At 47.8% G+C, this 27,437-nt stretch overlaps 1 long non-coding RNA gene across 2 annotated transcripts in view; it reads right to left on the bottom strand.

The window, feature by feature from the left end:
• The window catches only part of LOC138783578 (uncharacterized), a 51,610-nt gene extending 24,222 nt beyond the window's left edge, over positions 1 to 27,388 (bottom strand). Inside the window, exons 1-4 of one of the 2 annotated variants that reach the window (XR_011361716.1) lie at positions 27,330 to 27,388; positions 24,873 to 24,975; positions 16,901 to 17,030; positions 10,021 to 10,285 (exon numbers count right to left, since the gene is read on the bottom strand). This is a non-coding gene — a long non-coding RNA (uncharacterized lncRNA). Of the gene's footprint in view, positions 1 to 10,020; positions 10,286 to 16,900; positions 17,031 to 24,872; positions 24,976 to 27,329 lie in introns of those variants that run through there. The other variant, XR_011361715.1, reaches the window with a different exon arrangement.
• Positions 27,389 to 27,437: the final 49 nt, after the last annotated feature.

Here is a 27,437-nt window from a genome sequence, read left to right as displayed (position 1 = left end):
GGGGAGATGCCTAACATACGCTATCTACTGGGCGGAGTGCTAACAAACAGGGGAATTACCTAGAGTGGGATGGGGAAGGGCCCAATCAAAAGTTTGCTATGGGGCCCGGATCTTTCTAGTTACGCCCCTGGGTCCAAGAGATTTGATCTCTGACATTTATTCTTACTTGATCCGCATTGAGGCTGCATTCCCACGTTCCGTGTTCCTCACGAAACACGGACGTGGAATGCCTGTAACGGACTCTCCCCCACCCGGACAGCATCTGTGATAAGATGCTGGGAGCAGGGGCACTGTAATGATATGCGCTGCGCTGTAATTAATCAGCTGCGCGGCACTGTCATTACAGCGCAGTGCATATCTAATTACAGATGCTTACCTGGACGGGGGAAAAGTCTGGTACATACATTCCACGTCCGTGTTCCGTGAAGCCTCCTCCTGCAAGGGCTAAATGGGGGCTAAGGATGACACTTGGAAAGATATGGTGGCATCTCTGTGGGGTGTAATACTCTGCTGCATCTGTGTACACCTGGTATCTGATGGCTATATGGTCAGTGTATGGTGGTATTAGTGATTATATTGGTAGATTACACTTAGTTTTCCCTCTAATATTTCTGGACTTTATATATGTAAGAAAATGATGTGACAAAGTGGAGATAAAAATTCTTCTGCTCAACATAGTTGGCACAATGGGGATGTGTGAGTGGGGGTTTTATATATATATATATATATATATATATATATATATACACTCACCGGCCACTTTATTAGGTACACCATGCTAGTAACGGGTTGGACCCCCTTTTTGCCTTCAGAACTGCCTCAATTCTTCGTGGCATAGATTCAACAAGGTGCTGGAGGCTTCCTCAGAGATTTTGGTCCATATTGTCATGATGGCATCACACAGTTGCCGCAGATTTGTCGGCTGCACATCCATGATGCGAATCTCCCGTTCCACCACATCCCAAAGATGCTCTATTGGATTGAGATCTGGTGACTGTGGAGGCCATTTGAGTACAGTGAACTCATTGTCATGTTCAAGAAACCAGTCTGAGATGATTCTAGCTTTATGACATGGCGCATTATCCTGCTGAAAGTAGCCATCAGATGTTGGGTACATTGTGGTCATAAAGGGATGTACATGGTCAGCAACAATACTCAGGTATGGTTTTCTGCTGCTGTAGCCCATCTGCCTCAAAGTTTGATGTACTGTGCGTTCAGAGATGCTCTTCTGCCTACCTTGGTTGTAACGGTTGGCTATTTGAGTCACTGTTGCCTTTCTATCAGCTCGAACCAGTCTGCCCATTCTCCTCTGACCTCTGGCATCAACAAGGCATTTCCGCCCACAGAACTGTCGCTCACTGGATGTTTTTTCTTTTTCGGACCATTCTCTGTAAACCCTAGAGATGGTTGTGCGTGAAAATCCCAGTAGATCAGCAGTTTCTGAAATACTCAGACCAGCCCTTCTGGCACCAACAACCATACCACGTTCAAAGGCACTCAAATCACCTTTCTTCCCCATACTGATGCTCGGTTTGAACTGCAGGAGATTGTCTTGACCATGTCTACATGCCTAAATGCCTAAGTTGCCGCCATGTGATTGGCTGATTAGAAATTAAGTGGTAACGTGCAGTTGGACAGGTGTACCTAATAAAGTGGCCGGTGAGTGTATATATATATATATATACTGTATATATATATGGGCTGGTGGGGTTTGTGTGCCAGGGCTGCTTTTTAGACCCAGTCTGGCCCTGATTATTTCTCCTATATATACTGGTTATATTGGTAATATTTTTGTTTATATAGTAGATTTTATTCATCAACAGTATAATTGTATTACTCATTATGCGGTGGTAATGAAAGTCATTGTATGGTGGTATTATCTGTTACATGTATATTGCTATTATTGGTAATAATGGTCTCAGTACATAGAATTTGCTCAGAAACATTATGGTGGTGATAATATTCCTGCTTGTATACTGGTATTGTTTTATAACTGGTAGGTTATATATGGTATTTTTTATATATATATATATATATATATATATATATATATATATATGGCATTCATAGAAAATTGTCTTACTATGTTAATGTTTTATATTTATGTGTTTGATGAAAGTGGCTATTACTGTAACTAGTAGAGGGGCCAGGGGCGGACCCAGACTGCATAGGGCCCATGTGCGAAAAGTTTGCCTGGGCCTCCCTCCCCCGTTTCCCACCAACCTTATCCACTTCGGGCACCCCTACCAAGTGTTCTACAAAATACAAAAAACGGCAATTAGTGACTCACAGGTGATGTCTTCTTTGATCAGAGGCGTCACTTTCTTTTTCCTCTCCATTTAGCCCAGACCACCATGATGATTTCTTCCTTCTTAGGCTCCGCATTTATCCTTCAACTTCCTTCCCTTTCTCCTACATATAGGATCCCATACAGTAGTAATTCCACTTATTGGTGTCATGTGCAGTAAAGTGAGTAGTGAGAAGATAGTCATAACACTATCTTCTATGACCTCCCATACAGTAATAACATCCCCTTCTATGACCCCCCCATATAGTAATAATGCCCCCTGCTGTGCCTTCCATATTGTAAAAACTCCCTCTGCTGTCCCTTCCATATAGCAATAATGCCCCCTGCTGTGCCCCTATATAGTAATAGTGCCCCTAGCTGTGCCCTATACAGTAGTAATGGCCCCTGTTATGACCCCCTAGTAACAATGCCCCCTGCTGTATACGGCCCCATGGTGAAAGGAGGAGAAAATGCCCCCCCCATCATCATGCTACTCCCCCCTTCATCCTCTTGCCCTGCCATCATCATACTACTCCCCCCTTCATCCTCTGGCTCTGCCATCATCAAACTACTCCCCCCCTCATCCTCCAGACCCTCCATCACCATACTACTACCCCTTCATCATCCTGCTCCCCCATAAACATACTACTCCCCCCTTCATCCTCTGGCCCTGCCATCATCATACTACTCCCCCCTTCATCCTCTAGACCCTCCATTATCATACTACTCCCCCTTCATCACCATACTACTCCCCCTTCATCATCCTGCCCCTCCATCACCATACTACTACCCCTTCATCCTCCTGCCCTGCCATCATCATACTACTCCCCCCTTCATCTTCCTGCCCCTCCATCACCATACTACCCCTTCATCATCCTGCTCCCCATTATCATACTACTCCCTCCTTCATCCTCCAGACCCTCCATCATTATACTTCTCCCTTCTTCATCCTCCTGCCTTGCCATCATCATACTACTAGCCACTTCATCCTCCTGTCCCTCCATCATCATACTACTACCCCTTCATCGTCCTCCTGCTCTTCCATCATCATACTACTACCACCCCCTTAATCATACTCCTGCTTTTCCATCATCATAGTACAACCCCTCTCATCCTCCTGCCCCTCCATCATCATACTACTACCCCCTTCATCATCCTCCTGCCCTCCATCACAGTACAACCCTTCTCATCCTCCTGCCCTTCCATCATCATAATACTCCCCCCTTCATCATCCTCCTGCCCTTCCATTATCACAGTACTACCTCTCTCATCCTCCTGCCTTTCCATCATTATACTCTACACCCCTTCATCCTCCTACCCTCCCATCATACTACTCCCCCCTTCATCATCATACCACAACCCCCATTATCTGTATTTAAAACAAAAAAGTTATACTTACTTTACCAGTTTGGTCCCTCTAGTCCCACATGGACTCCTCTCCCTGCTCTGTGACAACACTCGCGCTCGGCAGGGGGCGGGGCTTCCCAGGACATGGTTTTGCCGGGGCTGTCTCCTCAGAATCAGGATAGTCTTGGCAAAACCTGGCCGCCCCCACCTGCTCCCCACATCACCATCCAGACCCAGGAATCTACCTTCTCATTTCCCTCTGTGACGCCCCCACTTACACTGTAATCCTCTCCACTGTACTGTACGGCATCTGCTGGGTGACAGGCCCCTCCCCCAGACAAGGTCACAGCACCGTGCACACTGTCTGTTGTACGGCATTGTGACCTGCCTGGGGGAGGGGCCTGTCAACCCAGCGGATGCCATACAGTACAGGGGAGAGGAGCAGTCCATTACAGTGTGGGTGGGGGTGTCTTCTCCTGTCAGAGGGAAACGGGTGGGGGCCCTCAGTAACAGGAGCGGTGGCACACACTCTGATTGTAACCTGCCACCAGGGCCTGGGACAATTGTGTGCGCCTCTGCAGGTGCTGGGCTGGGGCCCCGACCCAGTCCGACATGGATTATATCGGCAGTGCATCCCTAGAAGCTTCAGAGCCACAGCTTCTAGGGATGCTGAAAGGGGGACAACTGAGCGGGTGGCGGGCCCCTGTCCCTCCTCGGGGGCCCTGTACAGCCATAGGGCTGGCAGCTGTCACTCTGGTGTTGTAAGCTGCTCACCATTCCCACAGTATAGAGCCGTGTAAGATCCGCCCTGTGGAGGTCCTGGAGGTAATAGAGGTCCATATACTGTGTGCAGGGACTGTGGACATGCCATGAGGGTATGGGCATGCCACTGCATTATATAGGAGTCACTATATACAGACTTGTTTACATCTACGCAAGATTTTACTGATACAGCCGAACTTTCGGCTCTCTCAGCATCATATTGATACATGATGCCGGGAGGGCAGCGAGTCTATTACAAGGTTCATTAGTGAACAACAACAAAAGCAGATGAGAATCGCAGTGTGTGGTGTGTCCTGCTGACTGATAGTATTTGATTTTTTTTTTTTTACAATTTCTAGAATACCAACCCTTTCTTCTGGGTGCCTTGCTTAGTCTGGCCTCTCCCCATTAACCTGTCTGGCACAGGATACCCCGCCAGGAGTATTACTCCTGCCAGCTTAGCTCATTGGATCACAAAAGCACGCAAGCTCCCTAACCACGTCAAGGTGAAGGCACCATGAGGGAGCTCCTCCACCCTAGCCTGATTACCCATCCCAACCCTTCATTTACCTGTCCTTTGCTAAAGTGGACCCTCCCGGCACTCTTCCTAGGCCTGCCCCAGGCCCCTAACACGGACCCTCCCAGCACCCTTCCCAGGATAAGCCCGCACCACCCCCTAACGCGGACCCTCCCGGCACCCTTCCCAACCCAGGCCTGCCCTAGCCCCCTAACGTGACCCCTCCCAGTCCAGGCCCACCCCAGCCCCTAATTCGGACCCCTGTCGCCCATAGCAACCAATTACAGTTCATCTTTCATTTTACTAAAGCTCATGAAAATTTAAAGCTAAGCTTTGGTTGGTTGCTATGGGCAACGGAGAACATTGCTACTGTAAGACTGCTTGATAAATCTACCCTATACGTTCTAATATCCATTCTGTGTAGAGCAGCACAATCTGTCGTTGAGGAGGCTGCAGACAACCCCATATTACTCTATGGTCCATATTACTGAGCTATGTATGATGTGAATGGCAGTAGCCTGTAACCTGTAGTGTTATATGGTCGTGTCTTGGAGATGACAGTTTTTTTTTCTTACAGATCTCCATGGCCGCCATTACTAATGTCCTCTATGTCCTGTACAGATAAGACCAGTCTTCCCCATCTCCCCCCATGATCAGTGTTTCTCTGCGCTGTCCAGTGTGTGGTGTGTACCAGTAACACTTACCAGTAGATGTTCTGGGATGTACTGGGGAGCTGTGCCGTCCATCAGGCGACTGTAACCAAAAATGGGCAGAAAAGTCCCCTCAGCAACCACAAGCTGCCACAAGACTTGTTTACAGCTCCAACGATGGTGGCAGTTGTTCGCCAGCCTCACCAGCCAATTCAAATTATAACATTGCATGATTGGACAATGACTTTTTTTTTTTTTTTTTTTTTAATGAAGTAGCTATTATTTTTTTAATGAAGTAGTTATTAACAACTAGTTATCTTTAACACACAATAAATTACCATATTACACATCCCATAGATAGCCCAACAATATAACACAGGTGTCGCTACATTACTATACCATGTTATATAGTTACCGTGATTTTAATTATATAGTTATTATGATTTTAATTTTTTTCTGCTTTGACAATGAGGGGTGTGATTTATTGTGAGAGAGCTATGTCACCTCTTTTCCATAACCAGCCAGGTAAAAAAAAACAAAACAATCAGTAGCAACCTAGTAACACATTTTGCAATAGATTTGTTGGGTCCATGGTGTTTTTTTCACAATGCAGCATGCTGTAGGTATATGATATATTATGGGTGTTTATTTACTATTTTTAAGCCTATGGATTGATGAGCTTATCAGTCTATTTTGACAGAAACACCTCATTTAAAATTGTGTAAAAACACAAAAAAAAAACTTGTAAAAAATTATCAAGGGGGCACATAGTGAATGTCACAGTAAAATCTGCTGCAACTGCGCTGGGCCACTCCGCTGAGGGTAGTAGTAGGTGGTAGTACTGGGTGGGAACCCGGGTAGCCGCTTGCCTGATGTTAGGTCACGGTTTTGGCACAAGGGGTAGCAGCTAACCAGCGGGAACCTGACCATGCGGAGGCCGAGCAATTCTTCGTTGCCCCTAGTCAAGGCACCAATAATTTAAACCAATGCAAGGGTTCAGAAATAACGATAGTTGTGTATTTATTGAAACGGTGATAACTCGTAGCAACAGTCTCTCCGGATGCAACCGGGGATAAGGCAGACTTGGATAAGGCAGAGTAATGGGTGATGCTGCAATAGGCTGTGATGGTAGCGCTACTTGGAATAAGGAAACTGAATGATGAGAGTAGTAGTACTGGAGTTATAATAATGGGCGGAATGGAGTTGAGATGAATACTTGCTATTAATGATGAGAGAGATGATGAGAGTAGCGAATGAAGACGGCACCCAGATCTTTAGTGAAGATGAGGATTTTAAAGGACTTGAGGATAGGAAACCCGGTCCCGACTGGACCGGAACCCCTTTGGTAACACTGGAGCAGCAGAGCAGACGTGCCTCTCTCCTGACAGTGTAGAGGGGACACACACCCTGTCCTCTTGAAGGTAGAAGACCGGACTGAGGTAGGACAGGAGCTCACATGGTATCCCCAGCGAAAGCTCGACGGCTATTGGAGTTACCATGGCAGCAGGGGCCATCAAGCCATTGCATCATTACACCATTAGGCACTGACAGCTGAAAATATACAAGAAATAAATGAAATAACGGACCTGAATACTAAGAGGGGTGACATAACACACAGTTTGCAGTGGACCATAGTTTCCAGAACAGGGACAATAAAATACTGACTAACTCAGATATAAATATACACTTTTGGGAAAATAACAGGAGGAGAAAATCTGTTCTGGGACACTGCATACCTCCCCACTAAGAATGAGCTGACCTTGGCGAATCTGCAGTGGAAGCATCACGATAATTAAAACATAAATGAACAAGACAACCAGACAAAAGGAAGGAATGTGGGTGTAAGTATGTAGGTGCGTATTCCCCATGCTCAAGGCACAGGTGAGAAGGAAAATGTGAAGAGAGAGAAAACTGAGCCGAGATGTTATGCATGGAATGATTTGGACACCTTGAGGAGGAAAAGAAGAAAATAATAAAAGCAAACATTCATTCGGAGGCCTCTTTACATACCAATCAATCATACAATCCAATTGTTCATAGACCAGGTACACGAAAAGGTGCCAAAGGTGCAGTATGTATGAACCAGTGTAAATGTTGAAGGCGACTATGTGTAGCAGCTACTGAGTGTTGGGACAAACAGGGATAAACAAACAATGGAGAAACAAGGAAAGGAAACATAGATGACAAAATACTTTGAGATCTCGAAGGAAGCACTGGCCCAAGGAATCTTTCCAGTGACAAATTCGAATACACAATATATAATGAAAATACAATACTTAGTTAGAAGATACACTTTTTCGAAAGACACACTTTACTCTGAGGCTATCTAAATGACCTTTCTTTCTGTCTTACTCAAAGGAGAGAAAAGTATATGACATAAACTCTGACATGGAAAATAACCTTTTGACTACTGTAGTGCAATACTAGAGTGCAATATAAACCTTGATAATCACATACTCATGAAAGTGCTTTAGGAAGAACTGGATAAGTGTCTCTGTTTAGAATGAGTCTCTTTCAGGCAATTAGACCATCGTTCATAAAAGGCTCTGGGACAGGCACTGAAGAACTATAGAACCCTTTTAGTGTCTCTTCAGCACATGGCTGGGTAATGGACAAGGAAGTTTTGTCAGGAGGACCAGGTACACAGCTTAAACGTTGCAAACGAAACTTTCCTATTCTAAGGCAACAAGGTGAACACAAGGAAATATAACATGAACCATCAAGAACTTTGCAACAGTCAGGATGGCCACCTTGGCCTAGCTCCCGAATGGGGCCTAGTAGGAGGAGGCAGGAGGGCCCCCAGCAGACTTCTTCTTCTTCTCCCAAGGATAGTAGTGGCGTGAGGTTGCTGGAGCAGGAGCATCATTAGACGCAGTAGTGACCACAATGATGGGCTTCACTGTGGTGATAGAGATGATGGGGGCCACATGATAGGTGACTGACGCGGTAGATGCGGCGGCTTTAGCCACAGCAGTGGAGGCAGCCGTGCTGGTAGCTGTAGTAGACGGGCCTGCTGCAGTGGAAGCTGCAAGAGCAGCGGTGGGCATAGCGGTTGCAGCGGTTGTGGCAGGCGGCAGGGCAGCGAGGGCCTGCTGAATGTCCTCGGTCAGCTGCATAATCGTAGGCCCATGCCCGGGCACCCATTGCGGCAGGGCAGCGAATCACGCTCTGGAGGCCGCCACAGACCCGGGGATACTGAGGCCTTGGCGGAGGTCTCCCCTTTAAGGCCGGGGACTAAGGACAGCGGGGACGGTCCATTTACAATTAGCTCGCTGTCCATTGATAAGGACCCTCCAGTAGAAGAGGCGAAGTCGGAGGCACTGGAGTGATCGGGCCCTGGGGAGGTACCGGTCTCAGGCGTAAGCTCCTCGTTCGGATTAGCGGAGGCCGGAGTGGAGGCCCGGCTACGACTCCCGTCATCCGATGTAGCAGCACCCCAGCTGGTGTCGCTGTAGGATGGTAGCGGTGATAGCAGGCAGGCAGGATTGCGTGGCGGTACGCTCTCTGGCAGCTCCGGTATCACGGGAAGTGCGGCTGCAGGCAAACGTTCCTCGGGGGCCGCCATCTTGCTACGCACTGGCGTGTCTTTGAGGACCTGGAAGGAGGAGGAGGAGCGCAGAGGCTGAAATTCTGGCCCGACAATCTACCCGGCAACACTGACGTCAGTGGGCTCAGATAGCCAATCAGGAGGGACGGCGACAAAGTCTATGGCGCCGGGCGATTCCCGCGCTTTGGTGGCATGGCAGTTAACCCCTCCTGTCCGGGGTATGGCGCAGTCAGTAATTCCACCACAGTAGGCCCCAATCAAATGCAATAAACATTTTCCTCCTGGACATGGGTGCGGGGCACTTCTATAACTCCCATAGCAACACCACCGGTAGCAAAGTCTTTCTGAGGGTTGTAGTACAGTTTTGGGATGTTTGGAGCAGGCACAACTTAGTCTGTATCCTGTTCGTGACGCCAAAGTTCTTGCGCTGGGCCACTCCGCTGAGGGTAGTAGTAGGTGGTAGTACTGGGTAGGAACCCGGGTAGCCCCTTGCCTGATGTTAGGTCACGGTTTTGGCACGAGGGGTAGCAGCTAACCAGCGGGGACCTGACCATGCGGAGGCCGAGCAATTCTTCGTTGCCCCTAGTCAAGGCACCAATAATTAAACCAATGCAAGGGTTTAGAAACATTGGTAGTTGTGTATTTATTGAAACTGTGATAACTCGTAGCAACAGTCTCTCCGGATGCAACCGGGGATAAGGCAGACTTGGATAAGGCAGAGCAATGGGTGATGCTGCAATAGGCTATGATGGTAGCGTTACTTGGAATAAGGAAACTGAATGATGAGAGTAGTAGTACTGGAGTTATAATACTGGGCGGAATGGAGTTGAGACGAATACTTGCTATTGATGATGAGAGTAGCGAATGAAGACGGCACCCAGATCTTTAGTGAAGATAAGGATCTTGAAGGACTTGAGGATAGGAAACCCGGTCCCGACTGGACCGGAACACCTCTGGTAACGCTGGAGCAGCAGAGCAAACGTGCATCTCTCCTGACAGTGGAGAGGGGACACAACGCAACCTGTCTTCTTGGCGGTAGAAGACCGGACTGAGGTAGGACAGGAAGTCACATGGTATCCCCAGCCAAAGCTCGACGGCTATTGGAGTTACCATGGCAGCAGGGGCAGTCACGTGACATCAAGCCATTGCATCATCACGCCATTAGGCACTGACAGCTGAAAATATACAAGAAATAAATGAAATAACGGACCTGAATACTAAGAGGGGTGACATAACACACAGTTTGCAGTTGACCATAGTTTCCAGAACAGGGACAATAAAATACTGACTGACTCAGATATAAATATACACTTTTGAGAAAATAACAGGAGGAGAAAATCTGTTCTGGGACACTGCACAATACTCAGTACCATTACAGTCTATGGCTCTACATTCATTTTCATTCTGCTGCGAGAATGTAGTAACATTTAGCTGCCATGCCTGCAATACTTGAGCAGGAGCGTGCCAGGGGTAAGCATTGGCTGTTTATCATTTGTACCGGCATGGCAGCTTAATAGTTAAACATATCTATTACTACATTCTCGCAGCAAAATGAAAATCTGCTGCAAAAATGGAGGACCATTAGACCATACTGGAACTGGTGAAACTCGCAGCATGAAATATGCTGGAAACTCGCTAAGTGTGAACACACCCTAAAGGTGACAAGTATGAGATTCCGACCTCCATGCCCCAACTCCTTTGTTATGAATGGAGCTGCAGGTCGGCTTGTTACTTGCAGCTCCGTTCATTCTCTGTGAAGTAGCCTGAGAGAGCCAAGCTCAGCAATTGACTCTTTCCAGCGGCACCATAGAGATTATACACCAACCGGCAGCTCCATTCATAACAAAGGAGCCGGGGGGCCAATTTAGAGATCCTATGGATAGGGAACAAGTAAGGTTAAATCTGAAAACCCCTTTAAACATGTTTAACATAAACCAGACAGCAAGTGGGCCTCTACGCTCTCCAATGCCAGGGTTGAATTTTATTCCCAGTCCGGCCCTGATAGTCTGTTCCTGGCTTTGGTTGCAAAAATCTTTTAGATAATCTTTTGGTGTAATAGGACGCTAAATCCTTACTGGTCATGTCTTTAGAAATGCATCTGGTGCCATGGTTACAGCAAAAAATTACAGCATTAAACTTGCACCAATATACAGAAGGCAGAGCTCCACCATACAGAGAAATGTATATATAATGCTGTAATGGGGAATAGGTATTGTGGTGATAAAAACGGGTTCTAGTTACTAACTAAATACCAAGAAAGAAACACAAAACCTCTAAGTAGTCACAAAACAATGAATAAACTTTATTATTAAAAGCATATACACTAATGACAATTCATGATGAATAAAAAACAAGAAACAATGAACCACGACTGCAAAAAATGTTAAAAACAGCAAACAAGAAAGGAGCAGCTACAGATGCACTATTTATAGGGCTACAAAGTTAGATCAAAAATCAGTGAGAGCTAAGTTCTATGAGGAACACATACACAACCTAACAATGTATTTAAAGGGAATCTGTCAGCACCTATGGAGGGGGAGTGGTGATGGTTTCTTGCCGCACTTTGTGCCGCACTTTGGCCCGCCTCACCACTACCTCCTCCCAGCTTGTATTGAATTTTTATGGCGCCTGTCCCCCGGCCTCCTAGCAACGGCATCTGTAGCTTCCTGGTTCAGTGTAGTGCGCGCATGCTCCCACGGTGTGATTCGCGCATGCGCCATAGTAAGTCGGAGCAGCGCAGGCGCACTGAGGGCCAAAGCCTATGCCCTCAATGGCTTAGCTCAGTGCTGCTCCGACGCACTACGGCGCATGCACGAATCACGCCGCGGGAGCGTGCGCACACTACACTGAACCAGTAAGCTACTGATGCCGTCGCTACGAGGCCGGGGGACGGGCGCCATGAATATTCAATACAAGCTGAGAAGAGGTAGTGGTGAGGAGGGCAAAAGTGCGGCACAAAGCCATCACTACTCCCCCTCCATAGGTGTTGACAGATTCCCTTTAAGGATCCATCAGGGAACAGTTATAAAGAACCATAAAAATGGTGACATTAGCTATATGTAAACAACAGTGACGTCCACTGGCTGCCCCCACAGGCACTAGTGGAGATGGTGTGTAAAGCTGCAGGAGGTTAACCCCACATGAGAATCAAAAAAAGGCGGGTATAGGCAGTCCTGGTGGACCAAAATACAGCGACAATACAGCAATGAGACTATCAGCAGGTCGCTAATAGCTCAGCACAGGGTTGTGCTCCTACCACCTTCTGGACAAACTGTGGCACTGCAAAGACCAAACGGAGAACTGGTATAAAGTTATAAAGCACACATTCAAAAGTATCTGCAAATTGGTCGAGTGCCAATATAGGTTAAGGAATCTGCACAGTAGCTCACCACAAGCTTTTTCTCTGCTCTGACCCCAACAGCCATGTTAAATTCAGCTCTCACGACTTTAATTATAAGTCAGAATTAGGATAACCATTTATGTTCCTTTAAAAGGGACATTATAAGCTTGTTCCTTGTGGGCAATGGCTGGTGTGTAAAAGCATTTAAAATGGGTAGCCAGGTAGAGAAGTATACCACAAATCATGCCTTTATAATTGAAGAAAGAAAGGATTCAGAGGTGTGGGAATAAAAGTAGAATTTTATCTCTTTTTCTAATTTCTTCAGATGTCTTGGATTTGTCAGTAATATAATTAAATGATTTAATCATCTGTATACTTCTGGTCTTATCTGTAAATTATGAAATCCAGCTGTAACTATATAGTAATCAGGCAATGGGTAGAGATGGATCTTATGCTGCGTTTACACGTAACGATTATCGTGCGAATTTCATCCGCAGCCCCATGCCCCGGCCCGATCGCCACCCCCGCAGCCGCTCTGATCGCCGCTGCGATCGCCACCCCCGCGCACTGAAGAGCGGAGCCGGGGATGTCGGAAGACCTGCTGCGCGGAGCAGGTAACGTATGCTGGCGGGGGGGGGGGGGGGGGGGGCTTGTGTTGCGACCGGAGCGGGGGAGGGGCGATCAGAGCGGCGGCGGGGGTGGCGATCGAGCCGGCGCAGGGGGCTGCGGATGAGCGGGGGGGCCGGGCTGCGAGGGGCGGGCCGGGCTGTGGGCGCGCAATCGCAAAACGATTTTTTCGTACGATATATCGTACCGTCTAAACGTTGATCGTTATGAAAAAAAAAACTTTACTCCGACATCGTTAATCGTACGATCGGGCCAATTATCGTTTCGTGTAAACGCACCATTAGCTGAATCATCTGAAAACTCTAGGGCTGCAGAAGTAAGGGTCCATTTACACAGAAAGATTATCTGACAGATTATCTGCCAAAGATTTGAAGCCAAAGCCAGAAACAGACAGGTCATAAAGGAAAGCCTGAGATTTCTCCTCTTTTCAAATCCACTCCTGGCTTTGGCTTCAAATCTTTGGCAGATAATCTGTCAGATAATCTTTCTGTGTAAATGGACAGCTAAGAATATGATGTTTGGTTTTTTTTTAAGGTAGATTGTTGCCACATTCTAACATGGCCCAAATCCTCATTATTTTTATGACAATTTTTTTTAAATCAGATTGTTTTTATTAAACAGTTTTTCCAACACACAAAACGTGTGTGCTGTGGGTAGTTTGCACCAGTCTAAATTTTACACCCTTTGATAAATCTCCCCCTTAGATTACTATTACTACAAAGGACTTTGGCATAGTTGTGGATATAACTGAGCGACTATTAATAGCTATATACAGGCTTAGACTGGCTCACAGGGGAGCAGGGAAATCCCCCGATGGGCCCTACCCCTTGGTGGGCCCCCAAACAGAAGGTGGGCCTCCCTGTCTGGCAGCTCCAGGATGACATATAATCATCCAACACTGCTGCACATGCCTTTTACCTGGTCACTTACTGCCTCTTATCATCATCATCATCAGCAGCAGCTTTACAGCAATAGAGCAGCTTTATCAATCTGCCAGAGACAAAACAGTCTGATTCGCCTATAGCAACCAATCACGGCTCACCTTTCATATGTTAACAAGCTCTTATAAAATTAAAACTGAGCTTTGATTGGTTGCTATGGGCAAGTTAGACTGTCTTAGTTGTGCATGGCAACCAATCACAGTTCAGCTTTTATTTTCACCAGAGTAATTCGAGAAACAAATGCTGGGCTGTGATTGGTTGCTATGGGCAACATCAAACCATGTTCTTAGTGTGACCTAACCATAAGCTGTTTGCTTCATCACAAGTGTGTTTAATGACCTCTGCAGTAAAGTGCATTGGCAGTCATTAATGGGTAATGCTTCAGATGTGTTTGCCTGCTGTAACCATGGCAACCCTGCACTGTGATGACAAGCGCTTATGTCATAAAGAAGGTTCCATAAAGCAATGCACCGCGCCTTGATCAGTGCCATCTTGGATGCGCCAGAGGACCTTGAGCTTTACTACTTTACTGCCCCCTACCCCTTGGAGGTTCTAGCAGGAGAAAGGGGATGGTCTGCTTTAGACTACCCCTTCATCAAGTCTCCATCTTTTTGAGGAGTGGACCTGGATCTGTGAGGGAGAAGAGATACAGCCGCCTAGCCATCAATACAGTGACAGATATTACAAGATTTCTCTCACATCCAGTTTATTATATTTATAGTATGGTATTACCCTCTAAGCCCAGGGGAGGGGCAATTCTCCAGCCATGGCTCCCTCGAGGTTTCCCCCACAAGGGGTTTTTCCTTGCCTGAGTGCTGGAGGGTGATTCTTCGTGAGTTGGGGGTCTGCCATTTTCAGTGTCATGTAATTTTAAATAAAATTGGGCCCCTTTGACACCTGATTACAATGTGTTGTGTCTTTATTTTGCATTCTTTGGTATAACTTATTATGCTTGGGAGTTGGTGATCCATTACATATTGCAGAGTCATAAAGCTGGATTGCTACACAGATCTATTACCTGCACAATGCGCACAAGTAGGATGGAACAGCGGACAGTAAAATTGCTGCCTGTATGTGCGTATCCCTGGACTAAAGGGGCACTCTGGTAGCTGTAGTTCTCCCCCCCCCCTCCTCACCAGTGGTGTCCTGGTAGCTGTAGTTATCTCCCCCCCCCATCCCCAGTGGTGTCCTGGTAGCTGTAGTTAACCCCCCCCCCCCATCCGCAGTGGTGTCCTGGTAGCTGTAGTTCCCCCCCCCCAATCTCCAGTGGTGTCCTGGTAGCTGTAGTCCTCCGCGCCACCCTGTCATAGATGCAGGCCTGTATTTAGAATTCATGCTTCCCTAGGAACTTTGCATGCTGAGGTGAACCCCCCCGGCGCCCCAGCGTGGTGTATGGTGTATGCATAGTGTATACCCTGGCACGGCTGGCACCCCAGTAGCACCGAATACTCAGCACCCAGCAGGGCCGGACTGGGACTGAAAATCAGCCCTGGCACTCACACCCCTCCAGCCCACATACCATATCACACTTAGGTCGTGTTGTGTTGTATTGCAACTCATTTTTATTTACAGAAATGGTGCCAAGTCTATCTATCTATCTCCATCTATCTCCTATCATCCATCTATCATCTATCTATCTCCTATCTCTCTCTCTCTCTCTCTCTCTCTATCTATCATCTATCTATTATGCAACAACAGGTTACAGCAGTGATAATATATATAAGTAGGGTCCTAGGGAAATTTGTAGGATATGTAAAATAATATTACACATTTCCTGTATAATGTTAGCACTGGTAAGACAATTTTCTATGCATGATAATACTGTATATCTCTAAATAGCTATTATAGTTACCAAAAAACACCAGTATACAGGAAGCGAATATCATCATTACTGTTACTGGCCAATTATAAAGAGACTGATACTACCATTATTACAGTATACAAGTAACAGATAATACCTCAACACTATGGCCACTACCATCATTACAACAACATGACTAATACCACCATACTGTCACTGAATAAAATCCACTACACGAACACAAGTATTACCAATAAAAGGAGTATACACAGGACAAATAATACCATGACCACTGCCGTCATCACCATACAGTGACTGGATAATACTGCTGTACTGTCTATAAATAATATTCCCTTTATACCACCAGTATATAAAATGCAATATTCTACCTCAGCATTGACTAGAGATGAAGTTCAGAGAATTTGGGTTCATGTGAACCTAAACTTACTGTAAGGTCACTCATCTCTAGCAGTGACCAAATAGATCCAGAGATCCAGCTATACAAAGGATCTACAGACCTTAAAGGGGTAGTCCACCAAAAAAACATTTCTTTCAAATCAACTGGTGCCATGAAGTGCCAGAGATTTGTAATTCACTTCTATTAAAAAATCTTAAGTCTTCCAGTACTTATCAGCTGCTGTGTGTCCAGCAGGAAGTGGTGTTTTCTTTCCTGTCTGACAAAGTGCTCTCTGTTGCCTCCTTTGTCCATGTCAGGAACTGTCCAGAGCAGCAGCAAATCCCCATAGAAAACCTCTCCTGCTCTCCAGACTGGAAATAATACAACTTCCTGTTGGGCATACAGCAGCTGATAAGTACTGGAAGGCTTGAGATTTTTTAATAGAAGTAAATAACAAATCTCTGGCACTTCATGGCAGCAGTTGATTTGAAAGAAAAATTTTTGGGGTGAACTACCCCTTTAAGAGTGTGTTCACACATACAGGATATGCAGCAGATTTGATGCTGCAGATAGCCTTGTTACTCAATGACGGAACCCAACATCAAATCTGCTGCAGATCCTGTACGTGTGAATGCACCCTGAAAGTGATTATGCATGATTGTGCAGTTACATCCAGTGACTTACAGGAGGCGTCTTCCTACATGAATCATAAGTGACGTTCTTGGTAGTGAAAGCTGTCTGTTTTTTCCTTTTCTTTCCATCTGGCTCATCCCATCATGAAGATTTCTCCAGCCATGACTCTTCTCCCCAGAATCTGCGAGACAAACACTTTAGGCTCCATGCTTTAGCATCATCCTAACCTTATACCTCATTATAACCTTATATTCCCCATTGCTTTACACAGTAACAGTGCCCCCTCTGTGCTCCCACATAAGCAGTCAGGCCCGATATGTGCCTCCAAATAGTAGTCAGGCATATAGCCCCCCACACATAATATAGATGCCCTGTGCAGTCCCACATAATAAAGGCCCCCCCACATAGTATAGCCCTTCCCCCTGTGTAGCGCCCATAGTATATCCCCCTTTGTAGCCCCCAAATAGTATAGCCACAACATATTATTCCCCCCTTCTTGTATCCCCCAAATAGTATAGGTCCCTGTGTAGCCAGCCCCCACATAGTAAAGTCACAACATACAGGGATGTCACTCAGTATATGCACAGTATACAGGGATGTCACTCAGTATATGCACAGTATACAGGGATGTCACTCAGTATATGCACAGTATACAGGGATGTCACTCAGTATATGCACAGTATACAGGGATGTCACTCAGTATATGCACAGTGTACAGGGATGTCACTCAGTATATGCACAGTGTACAGGGATGTCACTCAGTATATGCACAGTGTACGGGGATGTCACTCACTATATGCACAGTGTACGGGGATGTCACTCACTATATGCACAGTATACGGGGATGTCACTCACTATATGCACAGTATACAGGGATGTCACTCACTATATGCACAGTATACAGGGATGTCACTCACTATATGCACAGTATACAGGGATGTCACTCACTATATGCACAGTATACAGGGATGTCACTCACTATATGCACAGTATACGGGGATGTCACTCACTATATGCACAGTATACGGGGATGTCACTCACTGTGTAGCCAGCCCCCACATATTTCCCTCCCTCCCTGCCACGATAGTATAGCCATAACATATTATCCCCCTCCCCCCCCCCCCTGTGTAGCCCCCCACATAGTATAGGTCCCTGTGCAGCCAGCCCCCACATAGAATAATCACAACATATTATCCCCCCCTGAAGCCCCCCACACAGTAAAATCATCCCTCTGTAGCCCCCCACATGGCATTTCCCCCTGTACAGCCCCACATAGTATAGGACCCCCTCTAACTGTAACCACATGTTATAGGCTGAGCATTCATGTAAAAAACAAAAAAACAAAATACTCACCTATGGTGGATCCAGCAGGTCCTCTCTGGTCCGGTGCTGTTAGCTGCTTGCATATTCTGTTACCGGCAGCCCGATGCAGCCCGGCCCCGGAGGCTCACAGCTCCAGCCCCACAGCGCCTGCATCCCTCTCCTCCCCTGCTCGGGCGGGCAGCAACGGATTACGTCACACGTCTGCCGACGAGCAGGAGAGGAGAGGGATGCAGGAGGCGGGGCTGGAGCTGTGAGCCTCCGGGGCCGGGCTGCAGGTAACAGAATATGTAAGCAGCTAACGGCGGCAGATGCAGGGCGGCCACACAAAGTTCTCACGGCCGCGGGGGGCTGGGGGGTGTGAGCGCGTGGTGGCCGGTGGTTTACTTAGCAGGGGGGCTGGTCGGCGGCCCTCCGACTGATAATCTGAGCAGCCCAGCGGGCAAATTATGGCACCCAGTACTACTGAGCGGCACCAGCTGTCAGTAGTACTGGGTGCTGGGTACTGCTCTGCTTGGGGTGGCAGGGGGAGCAGCTGAGGTGAGTGGGGGAGGGGGAGTAGCTAGGGGGGCAAGGAGAGCAGTTGGGGTGACAGGGGGAACAGCTGGGGTGATACTTACAGGGGGAGGGGGAGAAGCTGGGGGGCAGAGGGAGAAGCTGGGGGGCAGGGGGAGCAGCTGGGGTGATTGGGAGAAGCTGAGGTGACAGAGGGAGGGGGCAGCTGTGGTGACAGGGGAGAAGATGGGGGGCAGGGTGAGCAGCTGGGGGTGGCAGGAAGAGAAGCTGGGGGGGCAGGAAGAGAAGCTGGGGGGGCAGGGAAAAAAGCTGGGGGGGGCAGGAAGAGAAGCTGGAGGAGGGCAGGGAGAGAAGCTGGGGGGAGACAAGCTGGGGGGGGCAGGGATTGAAGCTAGGGGACAGGGGGATCGGCTGAGGGGCAGGCTGGGCAGGGAGAGAAGCTGGGGGGGCAGGTAGAGAAGCTGGGGGGCATGGACAGGGGGAGCAGCTGGGGTGATTGGGGGAGGGGGAGCAGCTAGGGGGGCAAGGAGAGGCCAGGTGAACTTCCAGCAGACAGCCGGTTACACACAGCACACAGGCACGGAAGCTCACAGCAGCAGCCCGCGGTACCCGGACTTCTCCCCTGCTCGTTACAATGACGTCACCGTGCGCCGCTGCCGAGCAGGAAGTCCTGGCACCGCGGACTGCAGCTGTGAGCGTCCGTGCCTGGCTGTCAGTGCCGGAAGCTCACCTGGCTCCGAAGCTGCACCCCAGCTGACACCGCGCAACCCCCCCGGGCACGGACATTACCGGTGGGGGGCGGCAGACGGGTTGAAAAAAAACAATAATAAAAATGCACCAGCCTGCTTCCGGGTTGGTGGGGGCCCCTTTGTGGTGGGGGCACCGGGGCATGTGCCCCGGGTGCCCTCCCTTTAATCCAGCCCTGGGCACATTATACCGTTTGCATAGAGTGACTGACAAGTTACTAGCATAGAGCTAGTATTGGTGGTCACATCCACAGCTCTGTGCAAAGTCACTATAGTAATGTGAAAGGCTTGACGCTGGTTATATCTGGTATATGTAGGGTGGGGCCCTAGGATTAAATTCCCTGGTGGACCCAAGGTACCCCAGTCCGACACTGGCTATATAACCAGTGGAGTCAGGGAAGGCGGTTGCTATGGGGCCCATGGAGGGAGGGGGCCTGGGATGCACAGAGAAGATAAGAGCCTCCTGTGTCCTTTTGCTTAACCCCTTATGTACTGCAGTGTGTAAGTGACCCAGTGTTCTCTTACATGCTGCAACACAATAAAGGGTTGATTTGTTAAAGAAAATTATCTCTCTGCCTCATTACTCTGAACCTTTAACCTCTGTTCTCTGAGCTCCTGCAGAGGTCAGGGGTTATCAGTGCAGGAGTAGTGAAGGAGAGAGCTAATTGTTTTCTGTATTAACCCTTTTTTTGTGTTGCAGCATGTAAGGTAGTCTGCTCCTGCACCTATGTATATAACCATGAGGCTCCTAATAGGCTGTTATAGTTAAATACAGTGGATGGACAGAACAAGCAGACATTGGCTTTCTTCTCTGCCAGTCACTGTTGTGGCTTCACGCAGGATTCTGCCTCTGGCCACAAGAGACTTCTTTTTTGGGCCACATAACCGCGTATGTTTATATATATATATATATATATATATATATATATATATATATATATATATATATATATATAAATATTATAGTGTGTAGGGGAAGGGGGCCCCATACAGTTTTTTGCTATGGGGCCCCATGAGTCCTAGCTACGCCCCTGTATATAATAGTATACTATTTTGCACAATACTGGCATATTGTATGCCACACTGACAGAGTACTGGTGCAGTGACTGAAAGTGCACAGTATGTGGAACAGGATAGCTGCAGGAGTATCACTGCGGCACTTGGCAGCGCTGCCGGCATACTAGGAGTTGTAGTCATAGTTGTAGTGAGTTCTGTAGAGCTGCACACTAGAGAAGAGACTTCAGACCCTTAACTAGTTAAAGTCCTTTTACTGAATAAACTTTGGCAGACAAAATAACATACGATCTTCACAGCTTCTCAGCAAAACAATAGACCTAAATAAGCTCTCTTGACATGGTTTATATTAGATAAGACTTTCGTTAATTTAGGGACAGTTCACAGGGAATAAAATTGTCGGAATCCCGCCTGCCTGTTTCTCTATGGAAGGGCTCATGCGCCTCCGCTCTCTGCAACATGTCAATTCTTTGGGCAGAGAGCAACGGAAGTGGAGGTGCGAAAGTCCTCCCATAGAGAAGCAGTGCCACACTGAGGCTGGCGGGATTCTGCGGCAGAGAGTTTCGCTGTGCAAATCCGCCGATTTTACTCTGTGTGAACTGGCCCCTACACAGCTTTGCAGCTGGACACACTTGTGTATGGGTACTGGTACAGCCTCTGTAGAAAATAAGCTTTATAGGGTATACCTAGTAGGGTTGAACTAAGCTTAGAGGTAGTGTAGGAAACTGTGGAGTGTGACTGGGACCCTATCCAGGTATACTTTGGCACTCAGCTAGGGGTTGTTGTAGAAGCATTACCTACACCCATGGGTATGAACTAATGCTGCCTAACGCTGTCTATGGGCACAAAGTGACACAGATCCAGTTATGTAGGCCCCACTGTGTAAGTAGAGCTAGCCATCAGGGGTACACCTTAGGACCTAGTGTGTTTGCAGTAGAGACTTGGCTTATGTACTTAGCTAAACTAATGACTTGTACAGTACCTCAATTACTTGAGCTTTGCTTTAAGTGGTAAAGAAGAAGAAGTAGAAGGGTTGAGTCCCAGAGTTCCACAGCCCCTTGCTGTCAGTGCTCTAGCCACACAGAGCTAGTGTCTTAGAAGTGATAAAGAAATAAAGCATAGTCCCACATAAGGGCACTGGTCAGCTGGCCAGTCCCAGGAAAGTCTCTCAGCAGGCTCTCTGTAGTGTTGTCTCATCCTAACTTAGTACTGATTCTCAACTGCACTCACTAACTCAGTCCCCACCCCACTATATTTAACCTTAGGCCTTCAGGGGGGAATTTGATTGGGTAGAAGAACGGAATAACCTTCTGTGATAGGGCAGTAGCTTCAGAGGTAGCTAGCTAAGGATTGGACAAAGTGTAGTGCAACTGTAAAGTGGCATGACTCAACAGAGGAAATTGGTTAACCATTAATGTAGTGTTCTTTCAACTGTATAAAGAATACAATGACATCTGGGGTGGCAGCATTACACATACTTTAGTCTCAGAGTCTATAACACATGGTACCAACCTATACCTGCTGTTAGAAAAGCAGTGGACACCCGCTCTGGGAGACTGCACTAGCCCTTAAAAGGACTGTTGGATATATTTGTAAGCTAATTACCCATCTAACTAGCCAACCTAAGCCCTACACCTGCTCTGTCCCTGCTCCTGCAGCTCTCCCTGTCAGCTTACAGACCGCAAGTGTTGAGTGCCTGGAGACTTGGGTCTTTATAGACTAAGGTCACCTGATGCAGCCGTCCAATCACTGCTATGATACTAGCCCACATAGCTGCTGTGTAGTAGGACCCCCCCAATCTCTTTCCTCCATGTTTATCGGTGGATTAAAGCCACCAAACATGCAGGGAAAAGACTATCAATGTTATTCGAGCACCACACAGTATTAATTCGAGTATTGAGAACGGCAATGCTTGGGTGAATAGTGAGCTCAAACAAGCATGTTCTATCATCTTTAATAAAAAAAAAAATAAAAAGAAAATAAGCTGCTGAATGTGAGCTAAATGTCATGTGAAGACAGGAGAGGTGAGTGCTTTTGTCTTGACGTCCGTTAGCTCTCTCTATGGGGGTACAGACCCACACAGGACAAACAATGCAGCATTTCTACACCGATATCCACAGTGGTAAATCTACACCAAATCGTATGGATTTTGGAGAAGGTTTTTTGTGGACTTTCCACTCAGTTATGTATTTATAATCTGTACTTATGGCTATTGCTTCTGATCTGTAGCATCATAGGTCACTTTCCACACAGATGTTATGAGGATTGTTTCCTACAATGTGTGGAGAAGATGTGTCTGCCATACAATACCCACTGTAATTATTTGTGTTAAAAAAACAAACAAAACAAAACTTTTTAAATTATCTTTGCAAGTTTTTGCAGCTCTTTTATGTCAATGGGTGTTATTTGGTTGATATAATCTATACCCCCTCTCCATACACCACTGACTAACGTTATAACAGTAATTCTAGCTGTGTCTAGAGTAGTCATCCCACTCCCTCCTGTGTCATCAGAAGATGAAGCGCTGCTTCCCCCTAGTGGCCGCTGGCGCTCTTGTGAATCTCTGTGGTGTGGCCAATCACACGAGCTAAGGCTGATGGCAAGCTTAAGGAGAAGAAGGCTTCGGCCAGATGTGAGGAGGGTTGTGTCTAGAATGGAGCGGCTCCTGGTAGGTCCTCCCTACAGCAACTCCATTCTAGTCACCTCACTAATGAACTGACTACAACAGAGTTGCTGTAGGGAGGACCTACTTCATTCTAGACAGCTAAGTAGGGAGACAGCTAGAATGGAGTTGCTGTTGGTAGGTCTGTGGTATGCCCCCTGTGGTGTTATGGCAGAGATACGGCTGGTCATTTGCCAGATGGTAGAGTGTGACGCCAGTTCTATGGTGGTTGGCCGAGATATAGACGGGCCCAATGATGTTATGTCGTGAAGCCAGTGCCGGTTGGGCACACCTGCTTTTAGTTTAGAGGGACGATATATATATATCTTGTTCCCCTGTGGTCAGTGACCTGCCGGGCTGTTGCGGGGTCCCTTGGGTAGTAGTCACGGTGGTCTGGAGTGGAATGATGAACCACCCGGACTATTGGCACTGCAACTCACAGAAAGGGGAGATGACCCAAGGAATGTTCATGTACTGTGTTGGTGCGGGGTGAGAAATCACAGAGTCTCTTTATTATAACTATGGTCTGCTTTACTTGGAGAATATGTATGTGCAGCAGGTCATACAGCTTTACCTTGAAACAATACTTCACTTCTAATAAGACACTTGAAAAGTTAGGGTACAGATCTGTAGTGAGTGGAGGAAAAGTAGTACAGTCTGGACTGAGTTGCGTGCTGAAGGTATACAGTCAGAGTAGAGAGGAGGATGTCGTGAGAGTCCCAACCCAATTAGTACTGTGCTCTCCCGGGATGTGGAGGATGAGATAGAAGAATACTTGAGAATAAAGAGAGAATACTTGTGCCTGTGTTTTGACCTTTGGGTCTTCGCACCACCTATTGCCCTACCAGTGTAGGGGGACCCGTCCTAGTGGGTGACACAAGCCCCAGACCCTGTTACCTGGGATGAGCAGAATGCTGAGGGTTCCCTGCTGACACCCGCGCTGCGAGATAGAGTTCATAGGCTTCCTACAACTTTGCTCTATCCGTATCAGTTTCTAGCCTTCCGCTGTGTGGATACTATCCTGCACTGTGACTCTCCATGTCCACAGCATGGGTTGAGATGATCTCTGACTTGTCCTCTCTAAGGAAGGTTTTAACACTGCATAGTGCTGAGTAGCGTTACTTGTGGTGAAAAGTTTAACTGCATCTTGTCCCTACGGAGTCTAGTGACAAAGACCCCTATGGGCTGGCTCTTTAGTCCCTGACAGGGGACCTGGCAGAGGGCGAGCGTTCTGGCTTGTGCCCTTCTTCTACAGAGCCCAGTGACAAAAGACCTCTATACTTACTCTACTCATGTGACTTCCTATCTACAGCCCCCTATATGGTGCACTGTGAATGGGTGAAGAGTGCATACAGAAGAAGTAAAGAGAGAAGTGATAGGTCAGGAAAAGAGAACACGCTCATTGGTCTACAGATCCATGTGAAATACCAATAAACAATAACCCTTACTGTTCTACAGCTGTGCATCAACTAAGTATATACACTTACAATAGCGACATCTTGTGGCGAAACTTTAACACTACTTCTTCACCAAAAACGACAGGCTTTTGCATAGGGTGTAACTACGAGCAGGGCCGTTTCTAGGTAGTTTTGACTACAGGGCGAATCTTGCTAAAAGCGCCCCCCCCCCCCCATCCCCTCTCAAGTGATGTCGGGGAGGGGGGGGGGGGGAGGGCGTTGTTGCTATGAAGAAGCAGTGTGTGTATTATGGCATTGAGCAGTGTTATTTAACCATTGAACTGAAACAAAAAAAGTCAGTGACTCACAGGTGACGTCTTCTTTGATCTGAGGCGTCATTTTCCTTTCCCTCTCCATCTGGCCCAGGCCTCCATGATGATTTCTTGCAGCAACAATTCATCTCTTCTGAACCTGCCAGACAAACATCTTAGGCTACGCACTTTTACAACAACTTCCCCTTTTTATGACATCTGGGCTCTGCCCCATAGTAATAACCCCCCTCCCGTGCTGTCCCTATACTAATAATACCCCCTGTGCTGTCTCTATAGAAATAATCTTCCCTGTGGTCTGCCCCATAGTAATAATCCCCCCCTGTGCTGTTCTCATAGTAATAATCCCCCCTGTGCTCTGTCCCCATAGTAATAATCCCCCCTGTGCTGCCTTCATAGTAATAATCCCCACTGTGCTCAGTCCCCATAGTAATAATCCCCTCTGTGCTCTACCCATAGTAATAACCCCCCTGTGCTTTGCCCAATAGTAAAAATCCCCCCCATGTTCTGCCCCATAGTAATAATCCCACCTTCCATGTTCTGCCCCATAGTAATAATCCCCCTACAATGTTCTGCCCCATAGTAATACCCCCCCATGTTCTGTCCATAGTATTATTTCCCCCTCCCATGTTCTGCCACATAGTAAACCCCCCCCCCATGTTCTGCCCCATAGTATTAATTCCCCCTCCCATGTTCTGCCCCATAGTAATAATCCCCCTCCCATGTTCTGCCATATAATAATAATCCCCCTCCCATGTTCTGCCATATAATAATAATCCCCCTCCCATGTTCTGCCATATAATAATAATCCCCCTCCCATGTTCTGCCATAAAGTAATCTCCCCCCTCCCCATGTTCTGCTCCTTAGTGAAACCCTTCATTGCCGATCACAACACAAAGACTCCTCAGTCTTTCCTACACACAGTCCCATGTAACAGAGCATCCCCCCAGCCTGTCCTACAAACAGTCCCATGTAACAGAGCATCCCCCCAGCCTGTCCTACAAACAGTCCCATGTAACAGAGCATCCCCCCAGCCTGTCCTACACACAGTCCCATGTAACAGAGCATCCCCCCAGCCTGTCCTACACACAGTCCCATGTAACAGAGCGTCTCCTCAGCCTGTCCTACACACGGTCCCATGTAAGGGTGGGTTCACACTACGGAATTCTCGCGGACAATGTCCGCGGAATTCCGTCAGCTGTCCGCCCGCACATCTGGGCGCCCTTCCGCCGGCCCCATAGACACCATTCTATGGGCCAGCGTATTCCGCTATACGCTGAAAGAAGTGTCATGTCACTTCTTTCAGCTGATGGCGGAATATGCCGGCCCATAGAATGGTGTCTATGGAGCCGGTGGAAAAGCGTGTGCCCGTGCGGGCGGACAGCTGACGGAATTCCGCGGACATTGTCCGCGAGAATTCCGTAGTGTGAACCCGCCCTAACAGAGCATCCCCCCAGCTTGTCCTACACACAGTCCCATGTGACAGAGCATCCCCTCTGCCTGTCCTACACACAGTCCCATGTAACAGAGCATCCCCCCAGCCTGTCCTACACACAGTCCCATGTGACAGAGCGTCTCCTCAGCCTGTCCTACACACGGTCCCATGTAACAGAGCGTCTCCTCAGTCTTTCCTACACACAGTCCCATGTAACAGAGCGTCTCCTCAGCCTGTCCTACACACGGTCCCATGTGACAGAGCATCCCCTCAGCCTGTCCTACACACAGTCCCATGTAACAGAGCGTCTCCTCAGCCTGTCCTACACACGGTCCCATGTAACAGAGCGTCTCCTCAGTCTGTCCTACACACGGTCCCATGTAACAGAGCATCCCCCCAGCCTGTCCTACACACAGTCCCATGTAACAGAGCGTCTCCTCAGCCTGTCCTACACACAGTCCCATGTAACAGAGCATCCCCCCAGCCTGTCCTACACACAGTCCCATGTAACAGAGCATCTCCTCAGCCTGTCCTACACACGGTCCCATGTAACAGAGCATCTCCTCAGTCTTTCCTACACACAGTCCCATGTAACAGAGCGTCTCCTCAGCCTGTCCTACACACGGTCCCATGTAACAGAGCATCCCCCCAGCCTGTCCTACACACAGTCCCATGTAACAGAGCGTCTCCTCAGCCTGTCCTACACACAGTCCCATGTAACAGAGCGTCTCCTCAGCCTGTCCTACACACGGTCCCATGTAACAGAGCATCCCCCCAGCCTGTCCTACACACAGTCCCATGTAACAGAGCGTCTCCTCAGCCTGTCCTACACACAGTCCCATGTAACAGAGCGTCTCCTCAGCCTGTCCTACACACAGTCCCATGTAACAGAGCGTCTCCTCAGCCTGTCCTACACACAGTCCCATGTAACAGAGCGTCTCCTCAGCTCTCTCTGCCTGTTCAACACACAGTCCCACGTACACTCACTCCTGGCTCAGCACGCTGCCTGTTGCCTCCCACTTTCACTCACTCCTGGCGCTGCCCAGTGCCCACACACTCACTAGAGCTGCAGCCTCAGCTTGGTCTCCAGCTCTCCACAGCTTGCCCGTGAATCCCCGCCCTTTCCTCCAAGAGGCCCCGCCCCCGCTGTGACATCATACCTACCAGGA

Source organism: Dendropsophus ebraccatus, chromosome 2 (genome assembly GCF_027789765.1).
Source record: "Dendropsophus ebraccatus isolate aDenEbr1 chromosome 2, aDenEbr1.pat, whole genome shotgun sequence".
Taxonomy (NCBI): domain Eukaryota; kingdom Metazoa; phylum Chordata; class Amphibia; order Anura; family Hylidae; genus Dendropsophus; species Dendropsophus ebraccatus.
Note: the sequence above shows the minus strand (reverse complement) of the source record. Positions and strands in the feature narration are given on the sequence as shown.